General features: G+C 34.7%; 1 protein-coding gene across 1 annotated transcript in view; it reads left to right on the top strand.

The window, feature by feature from the left end:
• Positions 1–16,000, top strand: part of LOC108965131 — a 269,251-nt gene that overhangs the window by 135,181 nt on the left and 118,070 nt on the right. The window contains exon 6 of the mRNA XM_018927350.1: positions 6,926–7,213. The gene's annotated coding sequence lies outside the window, so the exon portion shown is untranslated. The remainder of the gene's footprint in view (positions 1–6,925; positions 7,214–16,000) is intronic.

Genomic DNA, 16,000 nt, shown 5'->3' with positions numbered 1-16,000 from the left:
TTGGGATGGATTATTGCCTAAAGCAACGCTATAATATCCGAAGAAATTGTTCTGATCGGAACACTTTATCATATAGCTGCCATACAAACTGAGTGATCCAACTCAAGTCCTTATATGAAAAACTTTTTTATTAGACGAGATATCTTCATGAAAGTCGGTTTTTGTATAATATCTTAATTATATCAGATACATATATGCTACAACAAGCACATAACTGCTGTACAAACTGAACGATCAAATTCGAGTTCTTCTATGGTAAACTTTTTTATTTTACGAGATATCTTTTTGAATTTTGACACAGAATATTGCTGATAAAAAGTCTATATTGCTTTAAGAAATCGTTCAAATCGGAAAATCATAACATATAGCTATGGTATAAACTGGTCGTTCAAAATTAATTGATCGCAGTTACTGTTTAATTTCTTCCTCCAGAGAAAGCACAAAAAATAAAATGGATATTTAGATTAAATAATGCAAAAAAGCAAAAGCACAATGTCTCGCTCTCAAAACAAATTAATAAAATTACTTTTGCATGACAAGCTCACGACCTTTTCATACAGCCACTCAGACACAGAGCTCAAGCAGGCACATCTTAAGTGCAAGCATGTACTATAGTTATAGATTTGAAAATCTATCCAATACACAATACTGGCGGAGGGCAAGTGAAATACAATAAATGCGTAGCGCTACGATAAATTGCCTTTAATGTCGAACGCGCTAGCAATTTTCCAAGAGTCAATTGGCACTAATTACTCAATGTCAATTTTCCCTGCTACTTAAACGAACACACCAACACCAACACACACACACAAATACATGTTTTCACTTGCAACTTTGCTACTTGCTCGCTTTATATGCCGTTGGCGTTGAATGTGCACCGCGTCCACTTGAGCGCCAGCAGTTAACGGTACTACTCGTAGGCGCACTCATACTCGCACTTATATTCGCTCTCGTACTAGGCACGCGCTGTACGCCATTCTTGCGTAGCGTTGCGCGCATTGTACTCCGCATTCTAAAGTTGATTTGCAATTTAACTTTTGTTGCGGCAATTCTCATTATTGCCATGGGCCGGCTGGCCCTGCCCCGAACCGTTTGGCTTTCGCTGGCGACTGGACAACATTTGCTATTTGCTACGTTACTTGCTTATTGTCACATTGTCAGTTGAAAATGCAAATTCAACAGCTTAATCTCTCGCTTTTTCTGTTGTTGTTGTTGCTACAAGTTTTTTTTTTTTTTTTTTTTTTTTTTTTTTTTTTTTTTTTTTTTTTTTTTTTTTTTTTTTTTTTTTTGTTTTAGACAATTGTGGGGTCTCTGCTGCGCCTGGGTGTCACGCTCCCCATTGCAGCGCCTGGAAATTATTTTAAAATTCCAATGACTTTCCTCAATTGCCTTGAATTGAAGTTAATTTTGCTGCTAATGTGAAGTTTATGTTGTTTTTGTTGTAGCCGTGCTTTTTTTCATTTGCTACTAGATGGCTTTTGAATGGCTACTTTGATTAAGTTTAAATTGAAATTATTTGCCAAGTGAGATTGTGAAATGAAGAAAAATTGATGAGGGTGCCACACTACAGAAGCATCTGGAGTGAGAGGCCGAAAGAACACTGCTATTTTAAAAGAAGTTAAAAAATACTGAAGAGAACAAATAGTGAAACACATTAATAGAGAAGACTTAGTAATGTTTTTCTGATGACTATTGACATATTTTACTTAAATTAAACTTTCAGAAAAGTTCAGAATTGGTCTATCTAAGTAACTGTTTTTAGAAAAATCATACCAGTACAGTTTGAGATTCTAATTTAATTTATATTGTGTTTTTTTTTACTTAAAAATTGTATTCTTAATTAAAAACTTTAATCCTTAATTATTAATTATTTCAAAATTTCACGATATACACAATTTTTAGTATATTCTGCTTACTTTCTTTGACTTCATAAGTTCTAACAGCGCCATTTTTTCACCATTGATACTTACTCACTATTTTGATTAGTTAACCTGATAGTTGTCAAAAATTTTTTATGACTTAGCACCATCATAGAAACTTAAACACTTCATAAGTGTTTGTTGCCTACAATTAGGCGCATTTACAATAATTTTTTCATTGCTTTAAAGATAACTAAAAAATAACAAGCATTTTAATAATTTGGGTTTGAAACTAAGTTCTTCATCATCTGAACTCACATAACTTTTTAAGAGCTCTGTCCAATTTCATATATTTCCTGAGTTCTGACAGCATCATTGGTCCCCTTTTTTTTTTAGAAAAAGTGAATATATGATATGTATCAGTATCAGTTCATGAAGTCCTTCATCCCCGCCATAATTTTGTTTTCCGAACATATCTTTGCTTATAGTAGACAACTATCGGGTATAAAGTGGTATGGCAAAAATGAATGCCTACAACTAGGCGCATTTACAATATTTCTCCACCTATTTCATGGCAGTTCATGCCAAGAAATTCTTTAGATAGGTAGAAATAATTAAATCGGTTTTGGGTTTGAATCTAAATTATTTTTAATCTCTGAGCATAGAAAACTTTTTGTGTTCTATATTGAGTTTAATAGATTTCTTGAGCTTTAAAGCATAATTTTTTTACATTCTTTGTAGACAAATCTGAAATATTTATTTATTGAGTGTTAGTTCTCTCGAAAATTTTTTTACATTCTTTGTAGACAAATCTGAAATATTTATTTATTGAGTGTTAGTTCTCTCGAATATTTCTTTTTCTATAGCATATCACTAACGTATGGTAGTGAACCTTTTCATATCAAGAGCTATATCCATAATTATGACCTAAAATTGAGAGCATTTATGATAATTTTATTGCGCATATTTATGACAATCGCTGACCAAAAATATTTCAAATATTTTAAAGAACAAAATATCGCCAGGGTTGGTATCAAGTAAAACTCGACAAATCGGAACTATTCCATGTATTTTCCTTGATATATATACATGACTATCCTAAAAGTGGACAACGTTGGAGTATAAAATGCGATGGCAAAAATTATTGCCTACAATTGGGCGGTATCAAGTAAAATTTTATTCCATTTATTTTCCTGGACTTACTTTCTTTATATTCTCTTTAAAAAAATTTAATATTTTAAATTATTCTCTATCCTTTCCAAAATTTCGATTCCTATATGCTAATAACCTAAAACTAGAGATCGTCGTGGATCAAAAGATATATGGAAAATTGTTGCCTACAATTTGGCGTAACCATGGTAATTTTATCTCCTACCTACAACACCTGAAAATATAGCAATTATTTGTAATGAGTAAAAATGGTGAAATCCGTACTTTTCCATCTGAAAGTAAATTTTTTCGAAACCTAATTTCATGACACCTTACAGTATATGTATCTTTTGATCCTTTTTTAGGCTTTAAAATTAAACAAAAAAAAATACACTCATAACTTAATCCTCCATGTACATCATTTTGTCTACATTTTGGCACGTACACCATTAATTTGTGTGGTTGTTTTATGACAGTAATAAAAAAAAAAAAATGCGTAAAATCAAATAACGCAAAAGACTATTATATCCAAACAGTATTTTTTGACCGAAAAATGCGTAAATAAAATTCATAAATTACAAATTATTTAATAATCACTACAAATGTATATAATGCATTACAGTTCTTCACTTAAACATCCGTAAATTAATTACATAGTTTCATTACATACATTCTCCGTCTTTACGATTTTATCTCCATTAAGTGATTTTCTCCAACTGGCGCCTACAAACTCTGCCGCCGTCTTTAATTACAGCGGTCGACCGTTATGACCTCATTTGTTATGGTCAAGCCATAAGAGCGTAAATTTTGCATTTTATATTCACATTTTATGTTTGTATATATTATTATTGTTTTCGTGGCAAGCTCTCACTGGAACGCTAAATAATTGAGTGCCGTGCCGAGGGCTACGGTCGTTCACACCCACTTAATACAATCGACATATTTCAAAAGTTTTGTGGTCATACGCCAAACTCCGACCAGAAGAAGCTCCTTTATTTTGTAATTGTTGTTGCAGAAGAAGAAATTGTATGCAAGTATGTAAATACTTCAAGGGAAATAAAGCATTTTTAACAACATGCTGGCATACATGCACATGCCTTTGTTACTGTTTATATGAGTTCCAGTATGTATTTGTTTGAAACCAGAAGCAAATTAAAAACTAAGCTTCGGACATACATATATACATATCTATATAAGTATATATGTGTACACACATGTACATTGGTATACATCACCTTTATGTTAAAACGCAGTTGAGGCCCTAAACTCAAAGTCGCTTAACAGCAATGTTGATTGGAATTTGAGAAAAAAAAATATGTTGAACTGCTTTGTTATCGCTCACAAGTATGTGTGTATGTTGGCATGTGTCTTGAAATGAAAACTGCCTAAGTCATGCTAGAAGGCGGAACTAATAGCGTGGTGAAAGGAAAACAAAGATTTACATAGTAATTACAAGTGCCCAAAATTTTTCATGTATCATATAACAATTATAATAAACAAAACCTACATTCACACATACATATGTACACATGGGCAGTTTAATATTAAATTAATATTTTGTGATCACATTAAAGAGCTTACCGAGATTTAGAAGGAAAGTACAAAACATGTTTAGAAGCTATTGATTAAAGTAGTTTATTATAGCCCTCTTTTAGTTACCTGTCAAAAACTTATAACGAAGAAAGAAAAAGCAACATGTTCTAATATGTTTAATAAGTGAATATACCCGTTATTTTAAATTGAAACTTTCAGTCAACACGAAACCGCATAGTTTACTTCCCTGTTATTTATAGTTGAGTTCAATTTGGTGAAATGAAGAATCATAAATATTCTGATGCATTCCAATTTAAAATGCTGCCGAACATATTTCGATGATTTTTTTTTTAATTTCTCATATCAGTACCTTTGAGTGCGAAGGAACTCCTTAAACCTGATAAATATATCATTTAGCAGAAACTAAAAATAGTAGCACTACTACACCTAGTAAGGATGCTTGTCGGAGTTATGCCAGTAGCCAGTATCTCTACTGTCAATGACGACCATGCTGCTTATCGCGCCAACTGACAACTTGATACCTGAATTTGAAGCTAGTGATCGCGGCGATACAAAATCGGCTGCAACAAGTCGGCGTCACTTCCCACACATCGTATCATTCAATGGATTTATTGAGAGAACACTTCAGTGAGCAGATAATTTCACGTTTTGGGCCGGTCGATTGGCCACCAAGATCGTGTGATTTCACACCCTGGAATATTTCCTGTATGGATATGTAAAGTCTAAAGTCTATGCGGATAATCCGACGTGTGGCTTGACCACGTTTGGAGTTTTGTTAATAAACTGCTTTTGAAGGATTGTTGAGACGTAATTTACTGGAACCTTGGAGTCTCTTGAAGAAAGTACACACGTAACATTTGTGTAAACGGTTATAGCTATAAATATTCTTCTATAGGATTGTATTTGGTAACAAGCAATTTAACTTATGTATGCTCTCAAAATTTTGTCTCTCTATTCTACTTCAAATTCATCGTGTTAGCTTACATTCCAATCTTCGTTCCATGAAAATATCAATCCACAATATAAATTTTTATCATTATTCATCGACAACTTTGGATCGTTTTTCAAGCAGAGTTGGCTTCAATCAGCTGTAGTATAGCCTCTTTCAGAGAGATGAGCATTCACTCCAATTTCAGCTGCTCACTGTGTGCTCAAAATAAGTTAAGTAGTGTATGTCCTGCCTATCGATAGCATCATCTTACTGTATTATCAGACTTGTTTTTGTTGTTGTTGTAGCGTTAGAATTCTGGCGAGTTAATAGGCTTTGGACGGACATAAATTCGAGTCCGTTCCGGCCACGTAGACGCGACTGTACGGTGAATGGTCTCGTTTACTCGTCTGTTGGTGTAAGCATCAATTTCCTTGCTCGTTGTTGTTGCTGTTTTTGTTTTCAGACTCGTTTGGATGCCTGGTCGAAATGGAATCGCTGGAAACTATGAAGCCCACGAGGTCGTTAGAGAAACCATTTCCCCGATTGCAACCGAGCTCGGTCTCCGTTATCCGCTTGCGTTCTAGAAAAGAACGACAGAACTTCGCAACAGCTTAGCAGTCGCTGGTCAACAACTAGCTGCTGTATGATTAGGAGATTCTTCTTACCTAGTGTAGAACGCAGGGGATTTACTCAACTATTTCCTTTCAGAAAGGTTAATCTCGCCGCAATTGTGAGAGTTGGTACCGGCCATTGCCTAATAGGCATGCGCGTGGAAGAATTAACGCTCCCAAAGTTGTATGAGGCAGGATGAGGTTGAAAAATTCAAGCACTTTTTCCTCTATTGTACGGCAAGACTGAGGTTGAACATGAGATTGAAACATGTCACATTTTCAACGAACCTGGCGAAATGGCACCTTAAAACTTTTTGATATTAGCCGCCTCTATACATTTGTGGAGGTGTTAAAGGTATTTTTGGTAGATTTTTGAGAGGCTTAGAAGTAGTTAGGATCGTCGTACTCAGCTGTTCAAATTTTATTCCATCCAGGTATTTGGATCGATGAGTGTGGTCTTAACTGCCTCAAACATTCATATTCATAAGAAGTTAGGTCTTTTTAGGTTATTAGGTATTTTTATATGTAGCTCTAGGCTAACCTAACCTGTGAAAAAAATTTACTATAAAATTTAATAAAAAAATTATTCAACTGACTTTGTCTAGTTTAAAGAAATGTGGTTCTTTATAATCTTCTATTGACTTCCAAAATACTCTAATTTTTTTGCGATTTGCCTACAATTTTTTCAAACTCCACCCACCAATGTTAGCATATTTTATATTTTTCTTATTGCCAATAGATGTCACAACGTCGCCAATCGCATTTGCCTTTGATATCACGTTAACCTTAAACACATTTCTTCTTCTTCTTTTTGATTGCAGATATTTTGGTATTTCGTCAATACTCACAAGCGCTATTCGATTGTAACGGGAGTTGTTTTGCGCTGGCGGAACAAAGCAGCTGTTGCTCCAAGCGACACACAGACAAAATCATATGCACACACACATATACGTGAAGGGCGTAATAAATGCACGCAAATGTGCAACATTATCCGCAAATATGTAAAAGCCAATGTCAACAGCAAAACAACTGCCACAGCAACAACAACCACCAACAGCCAGCAATAACAGCACAGAGCAAAGTATAAAAGCAGGAAATCACATTTTGAGGTAAGTACGCAATTTGAGCTGACATATGTACACACATCGAGTAACAACAACAACACACAGTGTAAAATAACAACAAAAACACATAGCAACAACAACGCTTAAACATATGCAAACTGCTTTCATGAACGACGCACACACCCACACACATTTATGTGGATATTTTGCATTTGTTTACTTTTCTCCCACTGTTTGAGCGTGAGTAATGTGTGTGTGTTTGTGTTTGTGTGGGATAAATTGCTTCTTTTCACATTTTTGACTAGAAAAAAGCTTTTGGTTTTCTCCTTTGCAAATTCGGTTTGATTCTTTCATTCACTAGCACACATACACATGTACCCCATACTTCCCCCGCCGCTGTGAGTCACTTCCCTCGTCCACTCTTCATCCGCCACGTGGTTCAAAGTATTGCAACAAAAATATTTTTATTTACCAACGGATCAAGCGGAAAGAGAGTGAGGGGGGCATGGGGGTTGCACTGTGCCATCATGTGAATTTGTTTGTGTAAGCTCGACGAGTGCATTAAATCAACAAATACAAAATATGAAATTCATGAAGAGCGTTTGCAGCTGCTGCCAGCTGCTCTGACACAGTCAAATCAGCCCGAAATCATTTGCTGCCATTTTACATATTCACTCACATATTTACCGCATCCGGCAGGTATAATAATTTTTCATCTGCATGCTCATGAATTTATACTCTCCGTCGGCATGTTTCGGGTAACACTTTAAAATTCGCACTTTCGCTTGCAACAATTTTATGGCATTTTATGTAATTGTTGTTGCTCATTTATTATTGTAATTCGCGCACAAATAAATTTAAAGCATGCTCATGTAAAGAATTCCATAAATAAATATGCGGTTCGAGTATTTCTCCAGATTTTCTGTTGATTTCCGACCTCAAATATTCAAGCAGAGAATATGACAAGTATTAAATTCCCTTCACTGGTGTATTTCTTATGGCAAAAAAGGGTATAAAAAGATATTTATGTTCATTTTGAGAGGTCAGTTTGTATGGCGGCCCAAAATTGTGTGAAGATACCTTGCAAACTAAAAGCTTTTCCATACACGGACTTGAGTTGGATCAGTCAGTTTGTGTGGCGGCTATATACCCTCAAAGCTTAACGGATTCCACTCCATTTCATTAAATACTCAGTATCACCTGATTATTCAAGAATACTCAAAAATTAAAAATTCACAAGTAGATTGTAGTCACACTGAAAAAAGCTCTATTTATTTCCAACTTAGCAATAAAAAATTCATTTTTATATTCATTAAGTTCTCATATTATATATTCTGTATCCTTCAAGACAGCTGACATGTGAATTAAATTCCAAAAAACCTCAAGTGTACTTAAAATTCAAAAATCACTCAATGCTGCGAATCATTCAATAATAGAGATGCCTTCGATGGCCATTCCATGTACCATATTCATCACTAAAACGACAGTCGTGATGACAAAGTCAGCATTTTAAAAGCGATTTTGATTTCAATGCACTTACATACTTACAAGTAGTTCAGAATATCTTGCCTGACCTAATAAGAAAATAGTGTTCTTGTTCAAATATGAGAGTACTAAACAGAGTATGTCCAGCGTCAAATGATTGACATATGTATTTTTAACTATCTTAAACGCGTTAGTCTCACGCAATTCTTCTTCGTACGCTTTTTCTATTTGAGATTTGATTTGTGGTCTATATTGTATCTATATTCTTATTGGACTGTTTGAAATTATTATATAATATTTTTGGCCTCAGAAAGCTTAGGTTAGGTTGATAGGCGAGTGAGCCACGCATAGACCAGTTTTGGTTCTTTCCGATACCAGATGGAGTTCAGTTACTAGGTCCATGAGGAATAGTCATCCTTTAGGACGCCTGCGCTTCACGCAAATTTCAACAGGTCAGAATACTCAGATGTGAAGAAGAACCCAGGGAGCAAGGACCCGCAACTGCTCGCATGTGGATGATACTATCTGATTAATTTGACCCGGACTGCCAAAAAAAATATGAATTTTCACATATTTTAAAATATATCTTTCTTATCGTCTCTCTCTCTTGAGACATAAAAACATGTTAACAATTAATTTAAATAAATCCTCGGCTAGGATAGGTTTTTCGATGTTATCGAAGTTCACTACCTTTGCTGAACGCTTTGTGCTACATACATGCTCGTATTCTACAACATTTTTAACGATTCCGTACCTTGATTTCCTTGGAAACACAGAATTTCGGACAAACTCTTCATTCAATTATGTTTATCTGTATTAAAAATCGCCAGACGAAAACAAGCAGCTGCCAAGCACACTCCATTCCCTTTTCATTCATTAATGAGGGATCATAATTCTGACGATCAGCCATGTCCAAAGAGACCTGTTTATGGTATTCTTTTTGGAAAAGATTTTGCTTTATCGGAACGAGTCTATCCAGAACGCATTTCATATCCAAAATATCGATGAAAATCATTTGAACGGACTCGCGAGAGATATCGAGATCTCTTACCATCTCCATAACACTTGCCCGACGATTTTCATAGTCGCTATCTACATACGTCAGAGGCGAATCGAACAAGCAACTCTCATAAATGAAATTATTGGTCTAATTGGTATTGGCTCACAAGATTATTGGTGTAATAAAAAAGAGATTAAATGTGTTGTGACGCGTAAATAAGTTTTCTTCGGCAAGAGAGGCAACAAAAATGGCAAAGGTATGCAAGATGAAGTTTTCATAGAAAGATCTTGAGGATCGTTATCAACACGAGAAGCGCTCGGTATATATTGTTGCTTAAAACTGTGTAGGACTATAGATAAGCATAGTAGAGTCTTTCATGAGAGGGTGGAAAAAGTTCCAAAGATTTCAGTGATTTAAAAACCCTTCCTAGTACACAAATGTTTTGAATCGTATTTTCTAACAGTTGTCTACAAAAATATTTCGTTATCGTTGCTAATTGAAGTTAGCCTCGATTAACCATCATAAATTTGGAGAAAAGTTGATTTTTATCACCCATTAGTATTGTTTTGCTTAAGTCCAAATAATTTAAAATTAATATGTTTTGAAATTACTGAAACACGAAACATAAAAGGTTCAAACCAGCGACGCCTCATGAGTAAGCATTAGCTCTAAATCTGCGATCAGTATTTTATTTACCACCAAATTACCGAAAAACAGAGAGCACGTGCAAGGAAACTGAACTTTTTTTGTATTATTATCTGCATTCACATGCCACATAATCGTATATTTCATTACAAATAACTGCACATATAAGTACATACTCGAACAAAATGAAAAATTATGATAGCGAGCTACGTGAGTTTGAGTGGGGAAAGGTCAACCCAGTCGGCACTAATTTTATATTACACTAATGAAACATATATTTATATATTACATAAGTATGTGAAATGAGCATGCAAGCACTATGTAGACATATACAAACCCTACATGCCAAAAAAATAAAATATCGTTCTACATATGCGCTCACAAGAGACCACATTCATTTTGCTTAATATTTGGCCAAATCGTATTATTATTTAAGAGCCTTAAGGACCCAACCAACAAAGGCTGAAAGCCAAAGAAATATGAGCAGGCAAGCAAAGATGTAGGCGCCTGAAGCCGGAGGGACAGTAAAAAAAGTAGCGACAAGGCAAAATGGTGGAAATTTATGCGACTTTAAAGATGCACACTCGAGCGCATGTATGTATATGTGTGTGGGTGCTTGCACGTGCATGTGAGTGGCCGTACGTGTGTGTGCGTGTGTCATGCCGAAAGTGAAATTGTGGCTCAAATTTATGACTAACCCACTTTGAACTTTGCGCGTGATTGTGTGTCACTTGGCCCTTTGGCTGCGGCAGCCTCCTACTGCTGGCTTTTTCATTAAAGTTATAAAACTTTTTATGTTGTGGCATACACACATACAAACGTACGATTGTAAGCTGAAAGTCTGTTCGGCCGGAAGCTGTGCTCTCAGCGCAGTCTCCTACATGGCGGTCATGTTTAAATTGTATTTGCATGACTAAGGCGGCGACACAGCCAGGCACACACCACTCTCGCTCTCAGAAAAAGGGCTAATATAAAATGTGTAATGATTTTTAAATTCCTCGTATATTTCGGCCGGCATTTCTTTTGCCAAAATTTGTTTTCAATTTCGTGCTGCCATCGTCTATTTGCAAGGGTTACTCAAAGTGGGTTTCGCTTTTTGTTTTTTCTTATTGTTTCTTTTTTATTTTTCAGTGTTTTGTCAGCACAAGAGTGGCATGTAAATTGTTATAGGCAATAAAAGTATGCTATAAATAACGGGAAAATTGCTTTGTAGACTTCATACTTTGTAAATACTTTTTACACAATAATTTTGATTAGCTCTACTGGCGCCAATATCAAAAATTCGTTTAAAAGCTGTTGCACAGTGGGTTGGTAGTGGCGAAAATATTTATTAATGTGAAAAATATTTTTTTTTACTTTTTTCGTTGAGTTATCTTTAAAAAAAAGTTGTCCTGGATGATTCTTCGAAGAAGTTATTCAGATCGGATCACTTTAGCATATAGCTCCCATATAAACTAAACGATCAGAACCTAGTTTTTGGAAGGAATATTTAGTATTTGTGAAAGGAATTATAGCTTCGCTCCAACTGAAGTTTGCTTGGTTTAAAGGCTTTCACTATTTTTCTTTTAATTTTTAAAAAATTTAGCATAGAAGAGAGAACTACATATGAAGGAGTAGCTTTAAAATTTTCTGATTTATTAATTTTTCTATATGGCAACCCTGTTCCAAAAAATGGTTTTTGTTTAAGAGTACAATTTTTGAGATGCCACATATTTTTTTAAACTGTTATAGTTAGCAAAGAAGTAAAAGTTAGTTTCAGAAAGAAACGTTCTCAACTTCGCATCACAGCTTTTAGTGTGTATTTATTTATTTTTCTGTTATATTTTTTTAGAAATCTTTTCTGTTTTTTAATTTTCTCGAATAGCCGTGCGAAGTGCTGTTTAATCTAAACTTCGAATTTCGTAATAAAAATTAAATTATGGTTAGGTAGCAAGTCTGTTTCTGTTTTTGCAATAATATCAACCGTATTTTATAGTTTATATTTTATTGAAGCACTTTCAAAATTGCTGTTCCGTCCTGACTTCGAATTTCGAAAAAAATAAATAAATTGTACTTTGGTGGCAACTCTGTTTCTGTAAAAATTTATTATTTTTCACGCTAGAGGCTGGATAGAGAGTTCAGACTCTATTAATTTATAACATACTTTTGTAATTACAATATTTTACTGTTATATAATTTTTATGAACTTCTAATAATGGTAACTTTATTTTATATTTTCTTGAAGCACTTTCCAAATTGCTGTTCCATATTGAATTCGAGTTTCGAAAAAAAAATTAACTTTTAGTTAGGTGTCAACACCGTGTTTGTAAAAATGTATTATTTTTTCATTCATTTTTTATTATTTGACGAAATTTTAGACAAACCTATATCCAGCAGGATGTGTTCTCAATTCCTTCTCTAGTTATATCAGATTTATAGGGTATATTTACAATATTTTCCATTAGTATATATTTTCCGAGTAACGGCAACTTGATTTTATATGTTACTGAACCACTTTTAAACGTGCTGATTTATCTTGACTTTAAATTTCGAAAAACGAAATTGTGGTTAGGTGGCACCACTGTTTTTTGTAAAAATTTATAAAATTTTTACTCTTTCACCATATAAAATTAAAAAAAAAAAATTATTTATATAATTATTTATATAATTTTTTTTTAGAAGTTCGAAGTTTATTAAACAATTTTCATATTTTCTGCACTGTGCCTTTGACTACATTTTACCAATTTTTTCTTCTGACTTGGAATTTCGAAATGAAAACGAGATTGTAGTTTGGTGGCAACGCTGTTTTTGTAAACATTTATAAATGTATCCCTTTCTCCATATAAAATTAAAAAAAAATTAATTTTTATTAAATTTTTTTTTTCGAAGTGCGAAATTTATTAAAAATTTAACACATCTGCCCCAGTGTGCCTTTGATTACGCTTTGCCGCTTTTACTGAAAATTAAATTTTTTCCAATCACACTGCTATTTACTTAGGTAGGTAGCTTAGTCAATATTTTGTTTTGGTTGGCTTGTAAAAAGGAAATATCCAACGCCAACCTGCAAGCAGAATTCCATTTTATGAAATATGAAAGCAAAAATCATGCTAAAAGCACACTCGAAAATAAGTTATAAAAAGCAACAACACAAACCACGCTGATTACTTTAATCTTTCAGTGGTTTCCGTTGCCTGCGGCACGTGTGCACTTCAGTCAATGCCTAGCAAATAGCAACCCACACACACTCCGCTTAGTAACAAGCACCAACTAGAGTTTACATTTCAGCAGCGGCGCAACGCTTTTGCTGCCGTCTCTCATGTGTTTGTGCATAAAAAGTTGATTTATGCCCCCCACTTTGAAGCGCACGACCTTCCTTTGGTGCACCTTGAACTTTTTCAGACGCTTAGCGCCGCCCGCAGCCGTGTTGCATGCATGCATATGCATGTTGCAAGTGCAACATTAGATATTCAAATGGTATTGCATGTAAGGGGTGCAAGAAATGCTGCAGCCGCACACATGTATATACTTACATACATATATGTACTATATCTATATATATGGCAGGACTGAAGTGAGTCATGAAAAAAGGATTCTAAATTTTATGCCACAGTGCAATAAAAATAAACGAATAAAGTATTTTCCACTGAATATTCAGCATAAATGCGAACATATTTGCATACAACTCACACACACTGGCTTGGCACCCAATTTTTTAGCGTGCTTTTACCCACACAGTTCCATATGCGAATGCATGCAGTCGTTCCCCCACTTCTCCATTTTCTTGCGACCTTCTCACGCTTAAAAGGCAGCGACAGCACTTTGCGTTAAAAGCAAAACTCTCGCCGCCACTTCCGTTGCATTGTGCGCGCTGATCTTGTTGGGGGTATTGTTTTTGTTTACCTGGCATTTGTTGCACTTGTTGTTGGCTTGGGGAAAATTTGTGCTAATTCCCTGTATGCCCTTGGCGAGGTCTACCTGCGTGATCGCTCATAAATTTCACTATCACACGCTTTTGCCCGTTATGTCGTAGCGCACGAATTGTAAATTTCAATATTCACGAAGTTCTGGCAAGATATTTTAACTTACTTTCGCTCGTGCTGTCACCCTAGTTTAGACTCATTCACCGTTTGTTGCTAATGAAAGCCAGCGGCAGAGCGCGTGCTCGCTGATTTTCGTTGTGCGTTTGCAGTTTAATTATAACAGTCGGCGTTAATGCGCTCGGGAAGAGCAGAAAGCTGTACAGAAATGAAAATATGAAGATATCACTTTCGACTCGGAATGTCAGCCATGTCAGAATGTCTTTAAATTTGGGTTGAAAACATGGATTCACATTTTTTTTTTTTTTTTTTTGAATGTTTTTTTTAAAGAATGTTTTACTTAAATTATTTTTTAAGTATATCTCACTCTCCAATTCTAGAAAACTTTCGACTATTTGTGCAAAAATTTCGGTGAATATATATCATATCATATCATATATCATTTAATATGGTGAAAAAATATGGAATTATTCTCTAATAGGAAAAACCCTTACCAATATAGTTTTATCGCTGTTATGTACTTTCCTTTTGGTTTTAGTAATCAAGTATAATTATAAAAATGGGTGATTAGCCCAGTCCTTTGCTTCAGCTGCTACTTTGGCCATAAACCTGCCAGAAATATGTAACCGCTTGCTCAAGGAATTAAAGCCGCTGTGTTCATGTGAAACAGCCCTCCCTAGCAGATGAAATAGCTGCGGTTCTCATCTTCGTCCTTAATGAAATGGATGCTCTTCCAGTAGCTAAGCTACCTCCGGCATCACTATCAGAATCTTTGCACTTACGGTGCCCTCTTTTCGCGACTAGATAACAATATTTGAAGAAAGATTTAAGCTCCAATTGGAGTTAAAGCAAATTATTTATATAAAATATATCCTTTTTGGTATTTTATCAATATTTTCTTTCTATACAGCCACCTATCAGTTTGAAGCGATAGCAAAAATTTTACATAATTGAATGACTCCAGGTCTGCAGCGTAATGAACGCACCAACTTTCGTAATTTACTAGAGCTTCTGGTGCAATCATTTAAGAATCATACAGAAAAGGTCTGGAATCAGCTAATTACACTTTCCATGATATTCATCTGCAACAACTAAATTATGACTTTCTGTTATTAGATTTTCTTGTGTTTTAAGTTTGCCATGATGTCTTTAATACCCAGAGGAAAATGTCAGAGGCTGTATAAAGTATATATATTATATATATATAAATTATCAGCGTGATGAACTGAATCGATCTACTCATATCCGTATGTTTTTTTATACGCGAACTAGTCTCAAAGCATTTAGACAACGATCTAGACTTTAACACCCTACCATTTCTTCCCAAAAAGCTGCTGATTTGCTGGAACCGCCGATATAATATATATTATAGTACAGATCTATCAATAAAGTTATCGATCCATAAAAATTCCAATTGTAATCAGCCTTTAAATACTATTCGAACAATTTTTTGTAGTTCTTTAGAAGAAATCGTTTTGTCATATTTTCCCAGACTTCGTAATACTCAACACAGACGTTAGGCACAACCCTAACTTATAACTCAGTTCACAGTAGTGATTCATTTGAATGTTTTTCTGTAGAAGGTTTGGAATTTGTTTTCATAGGAGAGACCAAGTCAAGCTACATATCTATATTTTCAACCCCTTCCTGTAGAAAGGAAATTTAATAGTTTTTTTTTATATAATA

This window comes from Bactrocera latifrons, unplaced genomic scaffold (assembly GCF_001853355.1).
Source record: "Bactrocera latifrons isolate USDA-ARS-PBARC rearing strain unplaced genomic scaffold, ASM185335v1 scaffold_134, whole genome shotgun sequence".
Classification (NCBI taxonomy): Eukaryota; Metazoa; Arthropoda; class Insecta; order Diptera; family Tephritidae; genus Bactrocera; species Bactrocera latifrons.
Note: the sequence above shows the minus strand (reverse complement) of the source record. Positions and strands in the feature narration are given on the sequence as shown.